The sequence below is a fragment of the Schistocerca serialis genome, chromosome 6, assembly GCF_023864345.2.
Source record: "Schistocerca serialis cubense isolate TAMUIC-IGC-003099 chromosome 6, iqSchSeri2.2, whole genome shotgun sequence".
Classification (NCBI taxonomy): Eukaryota; Metazoa; Arthropoda; class Insecta; order Orthoptera; family Acrididae; genus Schistocerca; species Schistocerca serialis.
This window is the reverse complement of record NC_064643.1, coordinates 274310506-274335660: the sequence shown is the minus strand read 5'-3', so window position 1 is coordinate 274335660 and position 25155 is coordinate 274310506. Positions and strand designations below refer to the sequence as shown.

General features: G+C 43.4%; 1 protein-coding gene across 4 annotated transcripts in view; it reads right to left on the bottom strand.

The window, feature by feature from the left end:
• The window catches only part of LOC126485080 (aldehyde dehydrogenase, dimeric NADP-preferring-like), a 363030-nt gene that overhangs the window by 78450 nt on the left and 259425 nt on the right, over window positions 1-25155 (bottom strand). The window lies entirely within an intron of this gene.

Below are 25155 nucleotides of genomic sequence, written 5' to 3'. Positions count from 1 at the left end.
TCTTTACTTTTTTATTCTGATACGAATATCTGGAGAAACGATGGATTACAATGTCCCTATATACAAATTATAGCTCAAGCTGCTATTAAAACTATTTCCCGCATAGCTTAAGGGCCAACTATAAGCGTAATGTACATATTTCACTCCGTATAGAGTGTGTTGAACCACTGTTTACTTAAGTTACCGGTAACTTTCGTGTTTTGTCAACGGTAACGTGCTGCAATAGAGCGAAAAAAAGGGATATTCTTTCGTTCGTCGCCTAATTAATTCTGTCTCTGGGACCCTCGCACAGATCGCTTACTGCCTGGCGCTTCTATTTGTGGAAACAACGAAGAGAGATTCAGATAATTATTAAGGATTTCTCTACCGGTTAGTCAAAGGTAAGCTCCAAGCTACAGGTAACGTAGACATGTGTGTGCTTCTGTCTTATTCACCAAATTACTCAGCATTTAGATATGAGATGTAAAAATAGCAGCGTTCTAACAGATATAGCAATCTTGCCCCCCCCCCCCCCCCCCCCCACCACTCCACACACACACACACACACACACACACACACAAATATCACAAAGGTCAGCATTGTGCTTACTATGTATCAAAGAAGTATATAAAACACAGACATTTCTGTTGTCGGCTTGTGATACGCCGTGAGAAGCGACGTCATGATAAACTGTTTTCATTTAATGGTGACATTCCACGACAGCTTTTAGTTATTACCATACCATGGTTTTTCTTCCTCTTCCTCCTCCCCAACACAACCAACATCGTTGTCACTAAGAAAGTGAGGAGGGGAAGGGAGACTATAGTTCTCGTTTGCGTATATGTCATTGCAGAGACGAAACGCTACTTCAGGTGAATAAGGATGGTGCAGGAAATGATCTCATGACATGTCAGGAAGCATTCGATTCATGACTCAAGAGTCTTAACATGCATTGCCTCGTTCTTCAGGTGGTGAATGGTAGAAAGCAGAGAACTGTAACCCTATGACGAAATTTTCTTCCACGGAGTAAGTAATTTTGGAAAGTGCGGGTGTGCTGTAAATGTGTAAACATCCACCGAGTTCATTTTCACCAATGCGGTACTATATGTGACTGGTTGCTTTATTAAGTACACAGTTGTCGATAAGCAAAGTTGCTAAGTGGAGAGTTTCTCGATTTTTCATTGCAATCTACTCCCCAAATGTTCTGCCTCGCACAGGGAATTTACCTGGAGATTCAAATTACCGACACGCGATATGTGGCGTTGGAGCGGGTCGATCAATTCGTTAATTCACCTTAATTGGCGGCACACGCTGTGCCCGCACACTTTCTGACGCAGTAACTCCATGCGGCTTTTCATTCGTATACTCCTTTTACAGGTTCGGGCTTTTATGCTGAAGAGGTAAAAATACATTGCTGTCGGTCCGTGCACGGTACCAATATATTCTGAAAAGCCGCGCCGAAAATGCGTCGTTTCCGGTGGTCATACCGCGAGCCTAGCAACCAATTGTATACCTATTGGAAGACCGTCCTTAGTGTAGCTATCCTACAGAACTGATTCAAAATGTAAATGTTATACACGTCCTCCAGCCCAGGCAAATTGAGTAAACCCCTCGGTTGTTTTGCATTAGATGTGGTCTAGGATTGACCTTAGGCGGCCCATAAAGTACCATTTGTTCAAGGACGGTGCCTGAGAAAACACCGAAAAACCATGATTTTTTTTGGTATGAAAAGTGCCAGTTGTGGGGATGACAACTTCTGTAATTTTTATTCATGACAGATGGTCGAAATTTTTACATGTTCTTAAGTCGATGATCTCGAGAAATCTTAACTTTTTTACGATGTCATGATCCGTTATTGAGGTACAGAGGTCCTAGTTTTAACTGACCTAGTGGACACATGACAAGTGTTCTGGGTATTCGATAGGAATCTTATGTCACCAAACTACGTTTTTAGTCGGCATTTTTTTTTTCACCAATAAAACTTTGTGCCTATTGTATAATGGACACTTCACGCCTATAGGAATGACCACAGTGTATTACAGTGACATAAAAAGGGCTGAAAAGGGCATTAACACATCTTAAAAGACTTAAAACGACTGCCAAAAATTATGAAAGTTGAAAGGCTGCAAATTCAGTAAAATATTTCTAATTACGTGTTCACTCTTAAGATACAAATCATAAGCCGGGCGTTATGGATGAACTGCGATAGATTAGTAAGGTATGCAGAAAAACTGCAGAGCGAACGATTTTGTATTAACGTTATTTTTATGCGTGCATAGTAGTTGTTTATGTGTGTCAGGCTATATAAATGTATCGGAGTAAAGAAAAAAACAGTCAAAACTTTACTGACCTATAGAATTCGTTTTATACAGGCTGAAAAGTACATAAACCGACAAACTCTGGGAGGTTGTAGGGGGCATCAAAACAAATATTTTTCCCTAATGTCATTGTTTTCTATGAGGAGTAATTAAACCGGTAGAGGAAGATTTCTCTGGCAGCAAATTAATTAAACCAATAAACACTTTTCCATTTTTTTATGACCAAGAGACAATACATTAACACAATCCAATTTCAATTACAGCAGACTTTCGAAAATGCCTCCATTGACACGTAAACAAAGGTTACACCGTCGGATCATGTTCTGTCTGACACGGGCAAAAACGCCAGGAGTATCCTGAATTGTTCCTGCTACCGCGCTATCCGAGCAACCAGATCCTCTTCTGATGCAACAGGAGTTGCGTAAACAAGGCTGCACATCTCTTCCCACACAAAAAAGCCCAGAGGGGACGTATCTGGGGATCGAGCAGGCCATGGTACAGGACCACCTCTGCCAATCCACGTTTCTGGAAACCGTCGGTCCACATGACGACTGAAATGTGCCGGCGCCACGTCATGTTGGAACCACATGCCTTGTATTGTAGGGAGCGGGACGTCTTCCAGCAATTCTGGCGGGAAAATTGTAATAGTGCCTGCCATTTAATGGCCTAGATAGCAGATACGGTCCAATTAAACAGTCCGCAACAACACCGACCCACACATTAACAAAGAACCGCACTTGATGAGCACTAGTAACTGTGGCATGTGGGTTATACTCACTCCAAACATGCGAATTTTGCATGTTGAAGACTCCATCACGCCCGAACGTTGCTTCATCGGTAAACAACACAGAGGATGGAAATGTAGGATGCATTTCACACTGTTCCAGGTATCACTACGAAAACTGTGCTTTGGGTGGATAATCAACGAGTTCCAGCTTGTGGACACGCTATAAGTGAAATGGACGTAACAACTGCTCTTGAAAGACTGTTCTCACATTCGTCTGATTCATCCCCATGTTATGTGCAATTGCACGAGTGCTAATTGAAGGATCCCGCTCCACATGCTGCAAGACAGCTTCCTCAAATTGCAGCGTTCTTGCCGTGCGCCGGCGTCCCTGTCCAGATAATCTGCTAAATGACCCGGTAGACAGCAGCAAAGCTCGTATGATGCGGGATAGGACGATTAGAATAATGTTGTTGATAAACCCGCCATGCACCTCGTCCGTTGTGGTGCGCTACGTAGTACGCACCAACCATATCAATGTACTCACTCCAGGTGTATCGCTCAATTAGTAAACAAAGACAATGCACTATTACACTAGTGGACAACAGTTGCCTACAACTGAAGGGCGTAATACGGCCTCCACCGGTTCAAATAATCCTCATAGGAAAAAATGACATTAGGGGAAAGTATTTGTTTTGATTTCCCCTACAACCTCCCAGAGTTTGTCCGTTTAAATATTTTTCACCCTGTATAAGAATCACGCTCTACTGCAGCAGGGCAAAGAAAGAAACTAGCGAAAAATTCTCCTGTCGGAGCACAGAAAAGGCGAGTGTGTTCCTCTTTTAAAGACTCTGACAGTGTAGTGGCGAAACTAGCTGCCTCAATCCTCATTTCGTCTTCCGCGTTTCCACATGGGAAAATATCCGCACTCCCCGGTGCTGAAAGAGAGTAGCCCAGCGGCAGAGACAGAGAGGAGACAGTGCCAGGGGAAAGAGAGCGCGATGGACATAGAATCAGTGGGAGCAAAAGCGTAAGGAGGAAGAGATAATGAAAAATACAGGTGAGTGGAGACCATAGGGAGCGGCGTCTGCAAGCCACAGACTTGCGAACTTTAACACGTAGATAAAGGAGAGGGCTCATTTTGGCCGAAATTTTAAACACGTGGATGTAGAGAAAAAAAGGAAGTTTGGCCGTCCAGTATTTTTTAGTTGCCGAGGTGTGGTGGGGAAAATGGCAGTCTGAAAGAAGACAGTGACACAGGGACGAGACAGTGGCACTGGGGCGCACTGTAAATCAATGGCAGAAAAACGAGACGCTGAAGAGCAAAGGAAGCTGGTACACCTGCCTATAGTATCGCATAGGACCCCTACGAGCACGCAGAAGCGCCGCTACACGACGTGGCATTGACTCGACTAATGTCTGAAGTAGCGTTGGAGGGAACTGACACCAAAAATCCTGCACGCCCGTCCATAAATCCGTAGGGGTACTTGGGGGTGGAGATCTCTCCTGAACAGCACGTTGCAAGGTATCCCAGATACGCTCAATAATGTTCATGTCTGGGGAGTTTGGTGGGCAGCGCAAGTGTTTAAACTCAGAATGTTTCTCGACGTGTGGGGTGTCGCATTGTCCTGCTGAAATTGCCCAAGTCCGTCGTAATGCACAATGGACATGAATGGATTCACGCGATCATGCAGGATGCTTATGTGCGTATCACCTGTCAGTCGTATCTAGACGTTAAAGTGGTCCCATATCACTCAAAACTGCACACGCTCGACACCATCACAGAGCATCCACCAGCTTGAACCGTCCTCTACCGACATGCAGGGACTATGGATTCACGAGGTTGTCTTCATACCCGTACACGTCCATCCGCTCGATACAATTTGAAACGAGACTCGTCCAACCAGGCAACATGTTTCCAGTCATCTACAGCCCAGTGTCGGTGTTGATGGGTCCAGGAGAAGGGTAAAGCTTTGTGTCGTGCATCAAGGGTACACGAGGCTCCGAAAGCCCATATCGATAATGTTTAGTTGAATGGTTCGAGCGCTGACTCTTGTTCATGACCCAGTATCAAAACCTGCAGCAATTTGCGGAATGGTTGCACGTCTGTCACTTTGAAAGATTCTCTTGAGTCGTCGTCGGTCCCGTTCTTGCAGCATCTTTTTCCAGCCGCAGCGATGTCGGAAATTTGATGTTGTACTGGATTCCTGATATTCACTTTACAATCGTGAAATGGTCGTAGGGGAAATCCCTACTTCATCGCTACCTCGGAGATGCTGTGTCCCATCGCTCGTGCACCGACTATAACACCACGTTCAAACACCCTTAAATCTTGACAACCTGCCATTGTAGCAGCAGTAACCGATGTAACAACTGCGCCAGACACTTGTCTTATATAGGCGTTGCCGACCGCAGCGCCATGTTCTGCCTGTTTACACATTTCTGTATTTAAATACGCATGCCTATACCAGTTCCTTTGGCGCTTCAGTGTATATGACAGTGGCACTAGGAGTGAGATAAGAGTATGAAAGCTTAACTACAAAGAGAGTCCGGGTAAATGATTTAAAATGTTCTATGTTAAAAGATCCCGAATACGTTCGTGTGCCAAAATTTTTTATGAGGAAGGCCGAATGAGGATTGAGGCAACATGTTCGAGAAACTTTCATCTAAGTCTCTAAGCAACAGCATACACAGGCGAAGCTAAAAGGCTTAACATAAAAGTTGTCGTTGCCATCTACACTAATGCCGATTAGATCTCATATTAATACAGAACCAAAACAAACTTGAAGTAATGACAGGCGTAAAAATATGAGCGAAGTAGAACGGGCTGACCGTTTCCGAGAATTAGAATCGCATTTTAGATTTTTATGGCGTCATCCATGCTAATATTATAAATGTGGAAGTACACTACTGGCCATTAAAATTGCTACACCAAGAAGAAATGCAGACGATAAACGGGTATTCATTGGACAAATATATTATACTAGAAATGATATGTGATTACATTTTCAGGCAATTTGGGTGCGTAGATCCTGATAAATCAGTACCCATAACAACGACCTCTGGCCGTAATAACGGCCTTGATACGCCTGGGCATGGGTGTCAAACAGAGCTTGGATGGCGCGTAGAGGTACAGCTGCCCATGCAGCTTCAACACGATACCACAGTTCATCAAGAGTAGTGACTGGCGTATTGTGACCAGCCAGTTGCTCGGCCACCATTGACCAGACGTTTTCAGTTGGTGAGAGATCTGGAGGACGTGCTGGCCAGGGCAGCAGCCGAACATTTTCTGTATCCAGAATGGCCCGTACAGGACCTGCAACATGCGGTCGTGCATTATCCTGCTGAAATGTAGGATTTCGCAGGGATCGAATGAAGGGTAGAGCCACGGGTCGTAACTCATCTGAAATGTAACGTCCACTGTTCAAAGTGCCGTCAATGCGACCAAGAGGTGACCGAGACGTGTTACCAATGACATCCCATACCATCACGCCAGGTGATACTCCAGTATGGCGATGACGAATACACGCTTCCAATGTGCGTTCACGGCAATGTCGCCAAACACGGATGCGACCATCATGATGCTGTAAACAGAACCTGGATTCATCCGAAAAAATGACGTTTTGCCATTCGTGCACCCAGGTTCGTCGTTGAGTACACCATCGCAGGCGCTCCTGTCTGTGATGCAGCGTCAAGGGTAACTGCAGCCATGGTCTCCGACTGATAGTCCACGCTACTGCGAACGTCGTCGAACTGTTCGTGCAGATGGTTGTTGTCTTGCAAACGTCCCCATCTGTTGACTCAGGGATCGAGACGTGGCTGCACGATCCGTTACAGCCATGCGGATAAGATGCCTGTCATATCGACTGTTACTGATACGCGGCCGTTGGGTTCCAGCACGGCGTTCCGTATTACCCTCCTGAACCCACCGATGCCATATTCTGCTAACAGTCATTGGATCTCGACCAACGCGAGTAGGAATGTCGCGATACGATAAACCGCAATCGCGATAGGCTACAATCCGACCTTTATCAAAGACGGAAACGTGATGGTACGCATTTCTCCTCCTTACACGAGGCATCACAACAACGTTTTACCAGGCAACACCAGTCAACTGCTGTTTGTGTATGAGAAATCGGTTGGAAGCTGTCCTCATGTCAGCACGTTGTAGGTGTCGTCACCGGCGCCAACCTTGTGTGAATGCTCTGAAAAGCTAATCATCTACATATCACAGCATTTTCTTCCTGTCGGTAAAATTTGCGTCTGTAGCACGTCATCTTCGTGGTGTAGCAATTTTAATGGCCAGTAGTGTAACTCTGCCTGTTACGCTATCACGACTAAACTGTTTAACAGATTTTGATGAAATTTGGTATGGGGATAGCTTGAATCGAGAGGAAGAACTTACGCTACTTCAGAAAACATAATTATCGACACCTGAAAAAGCGAGGTAGCGAATGGAACATATGTTTTTATGTTGGCAAACACGATCAATGACGAAAAATTATTAAATTTATTGTTTAATGAACACATTGCATATCGCGCAGTGGCTTCAATAACAAGATGCCGCAACTCCTGCCCACACCCTTCCCCATGCATGCTTGGGAGAGACGCTGTGCGTACCGAGGCGTATTGGGGCAATTGGGTGCGTGGGAGGAGGGGGGGGGGGCTGAAGGAGGGGTAGAAGGCCGCACACCACTTACCCGAACAGTTGCACTCATGAGGGCAGCTAACATTATTGCATGTACAAATATTATGAAATTTATGCTGCACCGAACTACAAAATATTTAGTTTCTTTCTTCGTTAGTTAAAAGGTATTTAACAACTTTAGACTGTAGTGCCCAAATTGATTCCTTGAAACAGGCGTCCATTTTTAGTAAATAACAGGTGTTTTTTAATTTTCGATTTTGTATTTAGTTATAATAATATAATTACAAATAACATCCCTGTGTAGATGGTTCAAATGGCTCTGAGCACTATGGGACTTAACTTCTAAGGTCATCAGTCCCATAGAACTTAGAACTACTTAAACCTAACTAACCTAAGGACATCACACACATCCATGCCCGAGGCAGGATTCGAAGCCGCGACCGTAGCGGTCGCGCGCTTCCAGACTGTAGCGCCTTTAACCGCTTGGCCACCCCGGCCGGCCCCTGTGTAGAAGCACATTCATTATGTACCTACACGCTGGTGCTATGTACACCTGTAACTTTAAAGTGACGATCTGTCAAAAGCCTGAATAATCACCTTTTGCAGCATTTACAGCTGCGATACGACCAGAAAGAGTTTCAGTGAGTTTTTGGAAGGTACTGACAGTGCTGTGGCTAGTCGCGCTAGGTCTCTCAGCTGAGGGTATAATATTTCTGGCTTTGCAGCCACCATATTCAGGTAAAAGAAGCTCTTCCTTGAGCGGTTGAGAAGACAGCAGTGGCAAGGTGACTTAATGTGGTTTGAGGTATGATGACAGGTGGTTTACTCAGTACGGATATCTTGAGAAAGACCGCCTAAATTGTGATCCTGTGCGATTGGCTTCTGCGTTCGGAAGTTGCGCACCAAAATGATAATCTTGTGTTATTAATATTAGACAAACTAAACAGCATATTTACTTGCATTTCAAATTAAAGTACCTCTCAATAGCGTTATGTCATTCCATTATTTCACAAGTATTAATATACAGCAGAATAATAAACAACTGCTAAACGAAAAGGCAGACGAAGCACTTCGGAGATCTTCGGATCGCTCCTAACTTGGATGGCGGATGAAGTGCTTTGGCTGTAACGTCATAGCGGTTCGGCAGTGTCGGAGGACGGACGTGTTGTCTGCCACAGTCGGGTTAGGTAAGACTTTATTAACAATGTATGGTTATTTGGACATGTAGTTGAGAACAATGTGATAGTAATTACAGAAATACACAGTTCATTAATTTGTTGAAGAATAGAAATTACTTGTGACTCTAAAGTTGAATGTAATTGTGAAGTTTCTCGTGTTCTGCTAATAAAATGCGAGTGGCAACCCGTAGAAATAAACTGATTGGAAATTTAATTATTTATAAAGTAACAGTTTCTCGCTCAGAGTTTCTTAGAGCCTCACGGTAACGGATTCACGACCTACATGCTATTTTCTGTGCAGTGGGCAACAACTAGAGAAGACTGCATGTTGGTAAACATATAATAGAACTTAAGCATTCCACTCAGGGTGATGGAAGCAAATAGGCTCCTCGCGTGTACTGCAATCTTAGTACAAATGAGATCAGTGACACGCCATCTGTGATAACACGCCATCTGTGATAACACAGAGGAGGTATGAAGACGGGAAATTTTCGAGGGAGGGGGTTTATATTACACACGTATATACAGGGTGACACTCATTTAACTATATGAGATAAAATCGTCATAACTTCTGAACGGTTTGCGTTGGGTCGTTCAAACAGCACGGTTGACCGCGAGGCATGATGGGAATTAGTATGCGCATGTGCACGCGCTTTGTTGTTGTCGGCCATTTGTACGTAAAAATGTCACGGTACAGTGCATTTGAGGGACTGAAAATGCGCATTTCGCGATCAAGTCTCTTCACCCTCGAGGGTGACTGTGACGTGCAACGTCCAGTTACAGAATAATCGGTGCGATAGTCCTTGATGACACGTTAACTCCCGAACGGTACTTGAAGATTTTAGAAGATGATTTCATCCCCATTATTCGAAGTGACACTGATTCGGCAAGCAGTGGTTCATGCAAGACAGAGCCGACCCCATCGAAGTAGGAGAGTGATGTTCTGGAGGAGCACTCTGGGGACCGCATTCTGGCTGTGGGGTACCCAGAGGCTGCTGGCGTGGGCCTCGATTGGCCACCATATTCTCCAGATCTGACCACACGCGACTACTTTCCTGGGACTATCTTGAAGACAAGGTGTACAGCAACAGCCCCAAAACCATTGCTGAGCTCAAAATAGCCATTCAGGAGGTCATTGACAGCATCAATGTTCTGATATTTCAGTGGCTCATGCAGAATTTCGCTATTCGTCTGCGCCACATCATCGCCAATGACGGCACGCATATAGAACACGTCAGAACCTAAATCTGAGTATCTGTAGTGACGTTTGCTTGTTGAATGAAGAGTGGGCACGCCATAGTTTGTAACTAATTAACTTTTTTTTTCATACAGTTTAGTAATTGCCATCCTGTATTACCCGCTCTCTCTCTCTCTCTCTCTCTCTCTCTCTCTCTTCCCTTTTTGTAGTTGCTGTTCATGGCATCCTTGAAGTAACTATGAGGCTAGGTTTTATTAGGGAAAATGGTGAACTGTAACCGACCAGCGAACTGTGGTACGTGTGAACTGTGAAGGACCAGAGAACTGCGTGAGAGCTGTAATAAGTAGGCTGTGAACTGTGTTTGAAGCGTTTTTGAACTTCAGTTGAACTATAATATCTGATGCCGAAAAAACAAATTTTCCGATTACAGTGAAAGTGGTATCGGTAACTAAGGAATTCAAGTGCGGAAACGCAACGAGAATAAAAGTTAACGTTGTGTGTAGGGTCCATGGGATTACGTTATTAAACATCACTTAAAGATTTTTCATGCTATGAGAAGGAACAGCGTGCAGAGCAGCGCGAGACAGCCACAGACGACACGTGCGGCGGCAGAAAGCAACGGCCGGCGCAGTTAGCAGTACAGTGCGCATTAGATGTACTGGCTTCAGCACACCCCAAGAGCAGAGTTGTATCCAGAAGTGCAGCCCACAGCCACGAGAATCAGTGGCAGTACCTCGAGGAAGAAATGTAGTGTTAAGTGCAGCGGTTACGTATGTAGCAGTCTCAGATTTGAAATTTGAACATTAGTATTAATAATATGTCTGGGGTAAAGAAAGTAAGTGGTACAGCATCAGCTGACACATTACCAACTTGGGAGGATGATCAGGATATAAGATCTACACTAAAATTAATTTTGCAAGAACAATTAAGTAAAGCACTAAAATAGGGAGGAATTAAGTAAAAAATAGATATGTGGTTAAAAGAAAGTAAGGAGGAATTAAGTAATAAAATAGATAAGGGGTTAGGAGAAGCTAAGGCAGGAATAGCTCAAATTATCGCTAAATTCGATGCTTTGGAACAAAAGGATACAAATCTTGAAGTTAAAACTGAGGGATGTAGCAAGAAAATACATTATGAAATAAAAGAATGGGTAAAGAAGAAGTCTGTAAGTTAGAAATAATCAAAAGGTTGACACTGAAATCGAAATGTTAAATAAGGATTTGCAGAATCTAAGTGGGATAACACACACAACAATTAAGGACACAAGTAATGCAAGACAAAAGCAAAGTAAAGTTATCATTAGTAATTTATAGACTATCAAATATGACCCGGAAATACTTAGTTGTTACAATTCATGTGTAGAATCCTCTTGTAAAGGCAACACAAGTGCGATTCAGGGAGACAAAATAGTAAATGAAGTTGAACAAAAAGTAGAAATTTTGTGTGAACAAGAAAGAAGGAAAGGTATTGTTCACGTAAGTGATGTTCAAATCACGCCAATGCATATACATTCCATTATTTCTCTAGTAAGGGATATATACACGCAGTAGCCTTTATTAGGCAGTTTGGTGGCATCATTCCTGAAAACATGACAAAACAACTTAAACTCAAAATTGTGACCAATAGGTTAGAAGGAGAAGTAAAATAATGCGGAACAGGCGTCAGTAAAAAATGTAAAACATAATAAGATTTTTTTCAAAAATGATCAATTGTGTGTGAAATCTTATGGGACTTAACTGCTAAGGTCATCAGTCCCTAAGCTTACACACTACTTAACCTAAATTATCCTAAGGACAAACACACACACACACACACACACACACACACACACACACACACACACACACACACACACACACACACACACACCCATGTCTGAGGGAGGACTCGAACCTCCGCCGGGATCAGCCGCACAGTCCATGACTGCAGCGCCCCTGACCGCTCGGCTAATCCCGCGCGGCAGATGTTTTTCAAGCATTCTTGAATCAAGATTGGTCTTGCAACATACAAAACAGAGCGAGAGGTGAAGTAATTGTGGGCAGAAGGCTTGATGGTGAAAAAGTCATTATACAACAAATGGCTGGGACTAAGTTACTAGAAGGTCCCATACCGAAGTTCAAAGGCGTCAGGATATCAATTCGGGAAGGGGGGGGTGGGGTGGATTACGTAGTTGAATTTGAGAAAGTTGTGAATGAAGCGCCTCATTCTACCATGGAAATACAGTCACAAAAATTATTATACATGTCAATCAGTGATATGAAAAAATATTATGATTATTAACCTCAGTGGGCAATAGCGTTCTGTGTATTGCTAGGTAATTGATGATTACCAGGTACCCGAGTTATCTGACAGCATACTTCATTTTCTTTTACTGCTGTTAGTTCTCCCCCCTTTCATTCAGAACTATAACGGTCTTCTGCAATATTCTTCTCTATCAAGGTTAAGACGACAAAAATTTTCTTACACTGAATGTGACAACAAAGAAACAAGCCCGACACAACCAAAGTAACCCAGCAGAATAAACATCTGCATAGCGTGGGTGAAAAACAGAAATTTGGTGGAATACAAGCGGACAGGCTAGAATATACGAAGTTTAGGATTGCAGATACACGAGCAAGAAAACACAATATATAGTTCCAAAAAACCGTACTAGACTTACGCACATAACAAAAACATGTCATACCGTATGTAGTGAAACAACTTTTAAATATTTGTAACAACGACATACATACCTTTACGTCTGAAAATATTTTAAGAATATGATAACAAGACGAGGGCTACTACATATAACACAGATGAAATAACACCTACAAATACGCTCAAGGCTACAGAAGAAGACGACGGCGCTAAACCAGGTAAGTGAATACGACGATCTGCAATAGTAAGGAATTCAGGTGGCAAAAATAATGGAAGAAATTAAATGTTGTCCTGAGATGATGTATAAGTTGAATCAAAATAGACATATCGTTACTCTTTAGTGTGAATTGAAACGGCGAAGTGCTTTCCGCTGCAAGGAGTTAGGATACATTGATAGACTAGGAACAGCCCTGCCAAAGAGGTTGATAGTAAATGGAGAGTTATAGTTATTAGGCGACAGAAAAGTCTGCCAATTATTTATGAAGAGAGAAAAAGAGGCAAATGGAGGGTTATAAATTAGGCGACAGAAAAGTCGGTAAATTGTATACATAGAGAGAGAAAGGTGAAATATTGTTATTAGGCGACAGGAAAGTCAGGCAATGATTTGTGAAGAGTGAGGGAGGAAAGGCAAAGAGCGACATTTAAGTCGGCCATTAAGTAGTGCTTATGGGCGAAGTGGTTTCCGCTAACTATTTTATGAAGTACATGGGAGTAGACATATTATCTACATAGGACACAACCCTGACATGGAAATCTCACTAAGACATAAACGTAGTAAATAGGATTTAAATACAAGGCCACGTAATATGAATAATAGAAAGTAATGCCACATACTGGTTCTAAATATGAAAGGAAGGTAGAATAAAGATCTAGTAGCTACGAATAAGGTAATTGGCCCCAATGTATTAAAAAGTCGCATAATGCTCGTATGTGTAAGTCAGTAGAAAATACACAATCATTGCATGAACACAGTTCCACTATTATGTTTTGTAGTAACAATAACACTTAAATATGGAAGGAATGATACCTCACACTGTGGAATATAGTAACGATTTGGTTAATGAAGGTTTGTGCTTTATGATTGAAACAAGATTCTAAAACGTTCTCTCAATGTGTCTGCGAATCGCAGTTGTAAGCCTCCGTAGGTAAGATTAAAGAGCATGGCAGGTGACGCCGGCTAGCGGCGTGACTCATTAGCGAAGCAGTTCAGCAGTAACATATGGTGCGAGCAAACAGAGTTCTTAATGGATTGCGAAGGGCAATGCCCCAGCTGTATCTAGCTACAGCTGTGGCCAAAACAAAAACATTGATGAATCACTGTTGTAGTAAGACGTAGACATTGGCTTTGTTTATAAACACCCAAAATCATAACAAAACATTATGTATCACGTATTTATATAATACTAGCGCATGGAACCGTTTATTTAAAATTTGTTTAAAATTATTAGGAAACTAATTTAAGGCATTTTGTACTGTTTCACGGAATTGTACTGGAGCTGTATGATGAGGCTGGAGATGGGAGAATGAGCAGAAAGTTGCTGAACTCAACACCACTTTGGAAAGTCTGGCGTTTCATAACGCAAGACCACATCATGGACAACAGAACCATTAGTATGGGTTGGTGCTGGGGGCTGCTTGCGCATGTTTGGTAAAAGGTGTGAGCTTCTGTTCTTCGGTCTCCACGTGTCTGTGAAATGTGTAGGTGTCGTGCTTATTTTATCTGTAACCACGTGAAGTGGACGTCTTACGACGCATTCGTATAGATAAGTGTAGAACGGCATGCTGCCGACATAATAATGAGGAAAAGTGTAAAGCGTAAAGAATGTTCCATCGAAGTGAAAGGATGGCAATGCGCCGATAATATTGGTATAGCAGTTGATCTGTTTAAAGAACGGCAATGTGCCGAAAGTGAATAACAATGTAAATTCTTCACGAGAAATATTTTTTTGAATCTAATGGACGGCAATGCGCCGATAGTAGCGTAACAGGAATATAAAATATGTGAAAGAAACGTGCATAGGGGACAGAGGACTGCTATGGAGTATTACAGCAGAAATGGTAGATTGTAAACTAACAAAAAGACTGTCAACACCATAAAGGTGCAGAATAACGCTACTTTAAAAATATTTGCTATTATAAGAATAATATAATTAGTCCAGAAAGTGTTACTAAAGATTAATAATTTTGGGATATAAGGTTACAGGCGAATTTATTAAGGGCAACAATCAGTTTTTTCTATTAACAAAATAATTTAAGTCTATGGTTATATAAGTAAATTAATAATCTGAGAATTGAAAAACAATGTAGATTCAACTTTTGAGAAACAATAAGAAATTACAGATATAGTGGAATGATAAAACCCTTGAGAGATGATAATGAAAAAATTTATAAAAACTGGAAAAAATTGTTTATTTTCAAAATTGATTGTTGTCTGTGGGAACATCTCAATTTTTGGAAATCTCAGAAGGAGGAGGATGTTTAATACGAGGTGGAATCCAAAATTTTCGGGACCGGTGCTGCCATCGGGAAAGTAGGAGTAGTAGATCTTTGCACCGCTAGGTGGCGAGAGCTGCATATCTGATGAGTCGGTGTACAGATCTGGCATTCAGCTGGGAGGACGTGTTGCGTGTCCACAGTGATTTCCGTGATACTCTGGTCTGTGGCGATTTTACGATGGATCCGCGAACAGAACAGGCAGACGCTTGCAATAATTCAACAAGTGTTTGAGGGACAGAGCATGAGGCGTACGCCTGTGTTTGAGTGGCATGCTCGGTTCAGGGCCGGCCGTACAGATGTCGAAGATGATGCTCACACTGGAAGGCCCATTGCCAAATTTCAACAATTGGTTCGTGCGGATCGACGTTGAACTATTCAAGACCTTGTGCATGCAGTGGGTATTGGTTATGGGACATGTCAACGAATGCTGACTGATGAATTGGGCATGCATCGTGTCGCCGCAAAATCTGTGCCAAGGATCTTGACTGCCGATCAGTAGGCACGGACCTTCGTCAGATCGCATTTGACGATCCAACCTTCTTGTCACTGGTTATCACTGAAGACGAAAGTTGGATTGACAGTTATGATCCAGAGACAAAGCAACAATCGTCCCAGTGGAAGAGCCTGGGCTCTCCAAGACCCAAAAAAGCGAGACAGTTGAAGAGCAAAGTGAAGAGCATGATCATCGTTTTCTTTGATACCAAGGGAATTAAACAGATGGTAGCACCAGTCCCGAAAATTTTGGATAGCACCTCGTATTTCTGGCTTTGCAGCCACCATATTCAGGTACAATAAGCTCTCCTTAGAGCAGTTGAAAAGGTAGCAGTGGCGAGATGACGTAATGTGGAGTGATGTACCGATGACAGGTGCTTTGTTCGGTACGGATATCGTGAAGAAGACCGCCTAAATTGTGATCCTCCACGACTGGCTTCTGCGTTCGGTAGTTGCGCGCCAAAATCATAATCTTGTGTTATTAATATTGAACAAACTAAACAGGATATTTACTTGAATTTCCAATTAAAGCATCTCTCAATAGTGTGCTATCATTCCATTATTTCACAAGTATTAATAACCAGCAGAATAATAAACAACTGCAAACAAACAAGGCACATGAAGCACTTCGGAGATCTTCGGATCGCGCCTAACTTGAATGGCAGACAAAGTGGTCTGGCTGTAACGTCATAGCGGTTCGGCAGTGTCGGAGGACGGACATTTTGTCTGCCGCGGTATCAATTAAATCTTAATATCCAATGTCTAGTTTGTAAATGTGAGAGCTGGTTCGGCAATGTCGGAGGACAGACATGTTGTCTGCCGTGATCGGTGTCAGTTATGCCTTTATTAGCAATGTATGGTTATTTGGACATATAGTTGAGATCAGTGTGATATTAACTACGGAAACACGCAGTTCATTAATTTGTAGAAGAATAGAAATTATTTGGGACCCAACAGCGGAATGTAGTTGTTCTGTTTCTGTACAAACAAACTGATTGGAAATTTAATTATTTCTAAAATAACAGTTCCTCGCTGACAGTTTCTTACAGCCTCAAGGTAACGGATTCATGACCTATGTGCCTTTTTCTGTGCAGGGAGCAACAGGTATAGAAGACTGCAGGTTGGTGAACATTTATTACAACTTTTTCATTCCTACCAGGTTGGTGGAAGCAAACAGGCACCTCGTGTGTAATGCAATCTTAGTACAAATGAGATCAGTTACACGTCATCTGTGATAACACAGAGGAGGTATGAAGAAGAGAAATTTTCGAGAGAAGGCGTTTATCAAACACATGTAAATATCACCCACCCTCCCTCTCTCTCTCTCTCTCTCTCTCTCTCTCTCTCTCTCTCTCTCTCTCTCTCTCTCTCCTCCTTCTCCTTCTCCTTCTCCTTCTCCTTCTCCTTCTCCTTCTCCTTCTCCTTCTCCTTCTCCTTCTCCTTCTCCTTCTCCTTCTCCTTCTCCTTCTCCTTCTCCTTCTCCTTCTCCTTCTCCTTCTCCTTCTCCTCCTCCTCCTCCTCCTCCTCCTCCTCCTCCTCCTCCTCCTAACCATCAATGGCACGAACAGCCTGATGATCCTACAGATTCTGAAGTGCGTTTAAAGAAGGGGAGTTTGATGGATAGAGGAGTACAGTAAACTCATCCTGTTGCTCTCTCAATCACACACGTACACTGCGAGCTGTGTGACATGTTGCATTGTTCTGCTGGTTGATGATATTGTGCTAAGGAAAGCAAACTGCAATTAGGGGTGGGAAGAGACCCCAAGGTTAGATGCATACTTGTGATGATCCACTGTGCCTTCCGGAATGACGAGATCACCCAGGGAATGCTGCGGAAACATTCCCCAGAACATAAAGCTCCCTCCTCTGGCCTGGACCCCTTCGACGATTGTTGCTTTCGTGTCCGATGGAGCATGAAACGTGATTCATCTGAAGAGGCCACCCGGCACCACTCAGTGGAGGTCCAGATACGGTACTGACATGCAATTTCCAGCCTTCATCGCCGATGAACAACAGCCAGCATGTGTGCATGAACCAGGCACCTGTTGCGGAGGCCCGAATGCAGCAACGTTCGCTGAATGGTCATTGAGAAGACACTGTTGGTGGCTCCTCGGTTTAATTCGAGTGGTCAGCTGCTCAACAGTTGCATATTTATTTGCCCACATATATCTCTGTCATCATCATCCACCCCTGTCACATATGGCCTGTGGTGCACCACAGTTGCCATGGGGCCAGCTTTGGACAGCGCCATTTTGCCATGCACGATACACTTTAATTACGGTGGCATGCGGACAGTTCACAAACTTAGCAGTTTAGGAAACTGCTTCTACCCTTAGCCTGAAAGCCAATGGTCAAGCCCTTTTGGACATCAGATAAATAACTCCACTTTCACCTTACGACAGTGTGTGCACCGTTGTCCGCAAGAGATCGAACTGGTTGGGTTTGCACCCATATCTTTCTTTTGAAGCTCCAGCATCCTTTGTGATCCGACGTTCGAATTGGCTATCCTGAAGCTTCGTATTGGCTTGGTGACATCTTGTTACTGGTACATAAAGTTTCGTCTCTTCAGTATGTTTATGTTTTCAATCCCTGACAGGTTTCGGAGACTTTCAAGTCCGGACAGTGATCGTAGTAGTCCACATCAATTAGGAGATGTTCGTCTTCGCCTAGCTATTCCTTGAGAGAGAGAGAGAGAGAGAGAGAGAGAGAGAGAGAGAGAGAGAGAGAGAGAGAGAGAGAACAAGCTCGATATCTCTGAAATATTCTGTGAAAGCATGCCACTGTTTCGAAACCGTTGCTGTCTTCATGGTCATCTGGAATTTTGTGTCACTGACAGTCATCACTGTTTGTGCGGTTGCTTCGATGGTGGTGGTGGCTGCCAGGTCAGTCTGTGTGGCGGTCCCAATAGCTTCCTTAGTGGTGGTGCGCTGTGTGACTTCTTCTATTTCGCTGATGGTGTGGCGGCCAGCACGACCTCTGCCACCCGTGGGCTGAATTGCTACATCGACTGCTCGACGGTCGGAGTCCTGCTGACACGCTTTATATACCTCCACAGCTAATGCCGCCACCTGCCATCTACCAGTCGTCTTTGCGCGTTGACGCAGAACATAGGCGATGGTCACTTTAATGTGACTGGACCATGGACCATATATATATATATATATATATATATATATATATATATATATATATATATATATACCAAGGTACTAGCCGGCCGGAGTGGCCGTGCGGTTCTAGGCGCTACAGTCTGGAGCCGAGCGACCGCAACGGTCGCAGGTTCGAATCCTGCCTCGGGCATGGATGTGTGTGATGTCCTTAGGTTCGTTAGGTTTAATTAGTTGTAAGTTCTAGGCGACTGATGACCTTAGAAGTTAAGTCACATAGTGCTCAGAGCCATTTGAACCATTTTTGAACCAAGGTACTAGCTTTACTCACCATTACTCATCATAACAAAACTACTGATGTGCGATCATAGCCACAAGCAGCATCTAGTTTTTACATAAATACTAGCAAATGTTGGTAAGGTGTGAACTAATACTTGTATACGATGCTAGGAGGGACAATCAAAATTTTAATTATCATCTCAAATCAATAAATAGTTATATAATTAATATTCTGTTTGTTTGCAAGCACAAGTCTATAGTCCTGATACACAATTAAATCACTGCACTAGACTGAAGTACAATTTCGCTAGAATAGCCAAGGCAAAGTGGCTTAGCGATTAGTCCGTTGATGAAGCTAAGTATTGTTCAGTAATTCGTTTCCTCCAAATGAAGAGGGGCAGCACTGTAACACTCAGTGCTCAGTTGCTGGAAGTGTTCGGCAACAAACTATCATCGTATGACACAGTGGATAGGTGGCATTGTCATCAGTCAAGTATGGTGGCGAAGCATGGATTCCGAAAATACCCATCATGTGAAACCCAATTCGCACTTATAGGTAAGACATGCTGAGAGTCAAGGATCAAGATGGTCATTTGCCTCAGTTCACATTTAGCTTATTATCGAAAGTGAGAGCGAATGACGGGTATTGAGAGAAACTGATGACTTCATTGAGGGTTTATCGGTACAGAGGCTGCAGCATTTTATCTAGGATAACAACCATTGTCAGGTGTAGAGATAAACTGAGTTATGCCACAGGGAAGTGTGTTGATCTTCATGTTTTACACTCTAAGACAAAAAAAAAAGGACACACCACTAAGGAATTATCCGAAGGGACGGAAGTCGGTATATTTAATGTACATGTACAGACAAATAAATGATTACAGTTTCAGAAAAATTGGATGATTTATTCAAGAGAAAGATCTTCACAAATTGAGCAAGTCAATAACGTGTTGGTCCACCACTGGCCCTTAAACAACCACGTATTCGGCTTGACATTTATTTATACACTTGTTGGATGCCATCCTGAGGGATATCATGCCAACTTCTGTCTAACTGGTGCGTTAGATCGTCAAAATCCCGAGCTGGTTGGAGAGCCCTGTCCATAAGCCTCCAAACTTTCTCAACTGGGAAGAGGCCTTACAGAAGTTCCGGACACTTAAAGGTATGAAAAATGCCTTGCTGGCCAAGGTAGGGCTTGGCAAGCACTAGGACAAGCAGTTGAAAATTTCGCTGTGTGCAGGCGGGCTTTATGTTGCTGAAATGGAAGCCCAGGATGGTTTGCCATGACAGGCAAGAAAATGGGGCGCAGAATATTGTCGACGTTCCACTGTGCTATAAAGGTTCCGTGGATGACAAGCCATGAAATGAAATGGTACCCTAGACCGTCACTCCTGGTTGTCGGGCCATATGGAGGCAACAGACTGGTATCCCATCGCTATCTGGGGTGTCTCCAGACACATCTTGGCTGGTCATCGGGGCTCAAGTCGAAGCGCGACTCGTCACTGAAGACAGCTCTACTCCAGTGATGAGATTCTATGGCTTCGCTTCAGGAGAAGACACAAACCGTGCTGTGGTACATTTAAATCCATTGTTATGGTGCAAAGGCAGTTTCGTTCTGTCCACAAGAAAGCAGCATAAGGCACCAGAGGGAGAAAAGCATGGCACAGGCAGTTTCTGGGCACTGGCAGCATTCTGAAGCGGCATGCAGGAGATCGGCGCGTCTCTGAAGACCAAGCTGAGAATGTCCGCCAAGCGTTCCGAAGACGTCCAAGCAAAATCAATTGGTCAGGCTTCATAGTAACTTTAGATGCCACGAGGGGAACTGTTCGTAAGCTCCTCAAAAAGCGCTTGGTCCAAGGTGCAGATTATGCAGGCGATAAAGCCTGAATACGCATAACGTTCGCATTTAGGGATAATAGAATCCATACAAAATCCGCGCAAAAAGGTGCGAGACAGCTCGAAAGTGAACGCTTTAGGTGGTGTCATGTGCGTGGATACCTAGACCATTGTTCTTTGCCACGGAGACTGTCTCAGCAGCGACGTACCTAGACGCGTTGGATACGTTTACTTTTCCCCAGGTCGAAGCCCTACGATCAAACCTTTGGTTTCAACGAGATGGTGCTCCACCTCACTAGTCGTTGCGTCTACATCTGTATGACAACTTTGCAAATCACACGCAAGTATCCGGAAGAAGGATCTTCGAACACTCTGAATTTGAACATTTCCAAGACGCTGGACTGGACGTTATGGACGCGTGAACTGGCCTCTACGTTCCCATTGGACGTTTTTTTCCTCTGGGGCTACGCGAAGGGAAGGGTGTTCACCACTCCAGTGAGGGACCTACAAGACCTCCGTACCTGGATAGCGGAAGTCATCGGTACTATTCCTCCAGACATGTTGCAGCAGACCTGGATGGCAACTGAATACAGACTAGACATTACTTTGACTCACCGCAGGGACTCATGTGAAAGTATTTTGATTCGATGAAGTAATTTTTTTTTAATACTTACGTTTGGGAAGGAAATAAGGTTACTTAATTTAATTTTGTGTTGGGAGCAAACTGAAAATAGGGAATTTCGGTACAGCCACCCTGCACTTTACTTTGAATCATCAGTCTTCTACCTGATTTGACGCGGCCCGCCACGAATTCCTCTCCTGTGCCAACCTTTTCTCGCAGTCTACGTCCTCATTTATTTACTGAATATTTTCAGATATCTTTCTTCCCCTGCATTTTTCCCCTTTACAGCTTCTTCTAGTACCACTGAAATTATTTCCTGATGTCTTAACAGGCGTCCACCATCCTGTTCCTTCTTGTTGTCAATGTTTTCCATTTTCCTTCCCTCGCCGATTCTGCAGAGAACCACCTCATTCCTTACCTGACCAGTCCACAAAATTTTCAACGTTCTTCTGTAGCACCACGCATCAAATGCTTCGATTCTCTTCGGTTCAGATTTTCTCCACAGTCCATACAATTCTGTGCTCCAAAAGTACAGTCCATACAATTCTGTGCTCCAAAAGTACATTCTCAGAAATTTCTTCCTGAAATTAATGCCTATATTTGATACCAGTAGACTTCTCCTAGCCAGGAAAATCCTTTCTGCCAATGCTAGTCTGCCTTTTACGTCCTCCTTGCTCCGTCCATCGTGATTTATTTTGCTGCCTAGATAGCGGAATTCTTCGACTTCATCTACTGCGTGACCCCCACTTCCGAGGTTAAGTTTCTCGCTGATCTCATTTCTGCTACTTCTCATACTTCCGTATTTCTTCGATTTACTCTGTCTATGGGTGTAGCGGTTCTAGGCGCTCAGTCCGGAACCGCGCGACTGCTACGGTCGCAGGTTCGAATCCTGCCTCGGGCATGGATGTGTGTGATGTCCTTAGGTTAGTTAGGTTTAAGTAGTTCTAAGTTCTAGGGGACTGATGACCATAGATGTTAAGTCCCATAGTGCTCATAGCCATTTTTACTCTGTCTATGTTCTATACCATTAGACTATTCATTGCATTCAACATATTCTGTAATAATTCATTCACTTTCAATGAGGGTAGCAATATTACTGAATCTTATCATTGATATCCTTTCACCTTGAATTTTAATCCCACACTTGTACCTTTTTTTTTTATTTCCCTCATGGCTTCTTCAAAGAATGGTTCAAATGGCTCTGAGCACTATGGGACTTAACTTCTGAGGTCATCGGGAGGACGACGGTTCAATCCCGTCTCCGGCCATCCTGATTTAGGTTTTCCGTGATTTCCCTAAATCGCTTGAGGCAAATGCCGGGATGGTTCCTTTGAAAGGGCGCGGCCGTTTTCCTTCCCCATCCTTCCCTCACCCGAGCTTGCGCTCCGTCTCTAATGACCTCGTTGTCGACGGGACGGTAAAACACTAATCTCCTCCTCTCCTTCTGAGGTCATCAGTCCCCTAGAACTTAGAACTATTTAAACCTAACTAACCTAAGGACATCACACACATCCATGCCCGAGGCAGGATTCGAACCTGCGACCATAGCGGTCGCGCGGTTCCAGACTGTAGCGACTAAAGCCGTTCGGCCATCCCGGCCGGCCATGGCTTCTTCGATGTATAGATTGAACAATAGGGGCGAAAGACTACATCCCTGTCTTACAACCTTTTTAATCAGAGCACTTCGGTCTTGGTCTCCCACTCTTATTGTTTCCTCTTGGTTCTTGTACATATTATTTATTACCTATCTTTCTATAGCTCGCTCCTACTTTTCTCAGAATTTCAAATACCTTGCACCAATTTACTTAGTCTAACAATTTTTTCAGGTCGACACATCCTATGAACTTACCTTGATTTTTCTTCAGCTTTGCTTCCATTATCAACCGCAACATCAGAACGGCTTCTATGATGCCTTCACCTTTCCTAAAGGCTCACTGATCGTCATCTAACAGATCATCAATTTTCTTTTCCATTTTTCTGTGTGTTATTCTTGTCAGTCACTTGGATGCGCGAGGTGTTAAGCTGATAGTGCGATAACTGGAAATTATTCATGGAACTAAAGTAAAGAAGGTTAGATTTCAACGACCCGTCGATTACGAAGTTCGTATTGGGAAAGAAATTCGGCCATGTGCTTTTCAAAGGAACCATCCCAGCATTTACCGTAAGATACTTCAGGAATCCACAGAAAACCTTAGAAGTGTGAATGGCCGTATGTGGATCTGAACCGTCGCACTCCCGAATGCGAGTCCGGTGTCTAACAATGCGCCACCTTGCTCAGTTAGTCAAGGAACTGCGCTGTGTGTCTGGTCTTTGTTTTTGTTAATCTTGTGAATTTTATTTGCTGTGCTTGTGTAAGTTCCTATCGGTATCTGATTCTTTCACTGAAAGTCCTGTCTTACTCCATGTTCGAGTTGTGCCTAGCAATTCAGATTTCTACCATTTCTGCGTTGTTGTTTTGTTAAATGAAATACGTTTTTTCGATAGAATACTCGTACCCTGGATCATGTAGTAATTCACGCACTATTCATGTTACTGAGAATGCTATCTTTGTCTGGCCTGTTTCAGAACCTCGGAGGATTTTATCCTCAAGAAAGGAAGTACAGGATGTGTTTTTGCGACAGTATGTTTTAAACTGGAGAGATACTACATTCTGCCAACAACGAAAGTGTAATGGAAACAACTAAGATATTATGTGCCTAATAAACTGCTTTTAACTATCGATGACGACAGGGAATATTCCTTTTATTTATAAATAGAAAGCCCAGTTCCGATCTGTCCGGATATGTGGAGTCATTTTTTTTATTTAACTTTGTTTGTAGGCTACTAGGCATGAGCATCTATTCACAGTTCACACTGAATACTGTTTAACGAATTGTTGCTTCGACAGCTGAGATTTTATGAAATTTTGTAAGTCAAGGTTTTGCCACTTTAATTCCATACTTCATTAAGAGAACAGAAAAATGTATGCCTACGTCAAATTGACTCCTACGAGGCCTACGCCCAAGTTAAATTGCAATAAATTAATCCCCAATGGGTAATAAAATACGAATTGTTGCCAGTGATTGGCAACACATAGCCTCTTGGATTTTGATCTGACGTACTAAATTACATGCATAGTTAAATGATCGGTCACTGGGAAATCAAGTTGAATGCCTAAGATCCCTGGGGTGTCTACCCCCGTGCCATTCTTAGAACTGTCCAGTTCCCTCCTCGTGTGAAGGGAAACCTGAGTCAGCTCTGAAAGCGGCTGAAGCGGCGCTTTGTTTAGTGGGAAAAAGAGGAGAGAAGCCGCCCAGACAAAGTTGGACACAGATGGCGCCGTGCGTCTGCCATGAGACAACGCAATCTCAGAAATGTGCGGGGCAATGTTTTTAACAAGCCATGTCCATGGGCTGTGTGCCGTTTAATGGCCAGAGACCTGTAAGAGCTGCTTGTGAAGGACGACTCAAAAGGCAGTCAAACTTCGCAACGAAACAGTCTGTTGAGGTAGCATCTTAGAGAGTGGAACAGGAACAGAAAGTTGGGACTTCTTTGTGGTGTGCGAGACGCTGACACCTAACAAAGTGACGCCATTGCTAAATGAGTGTTTAAACAAACGTCAAGACATCTCCTGTGGATTTATATAAAGAATACTGGAATG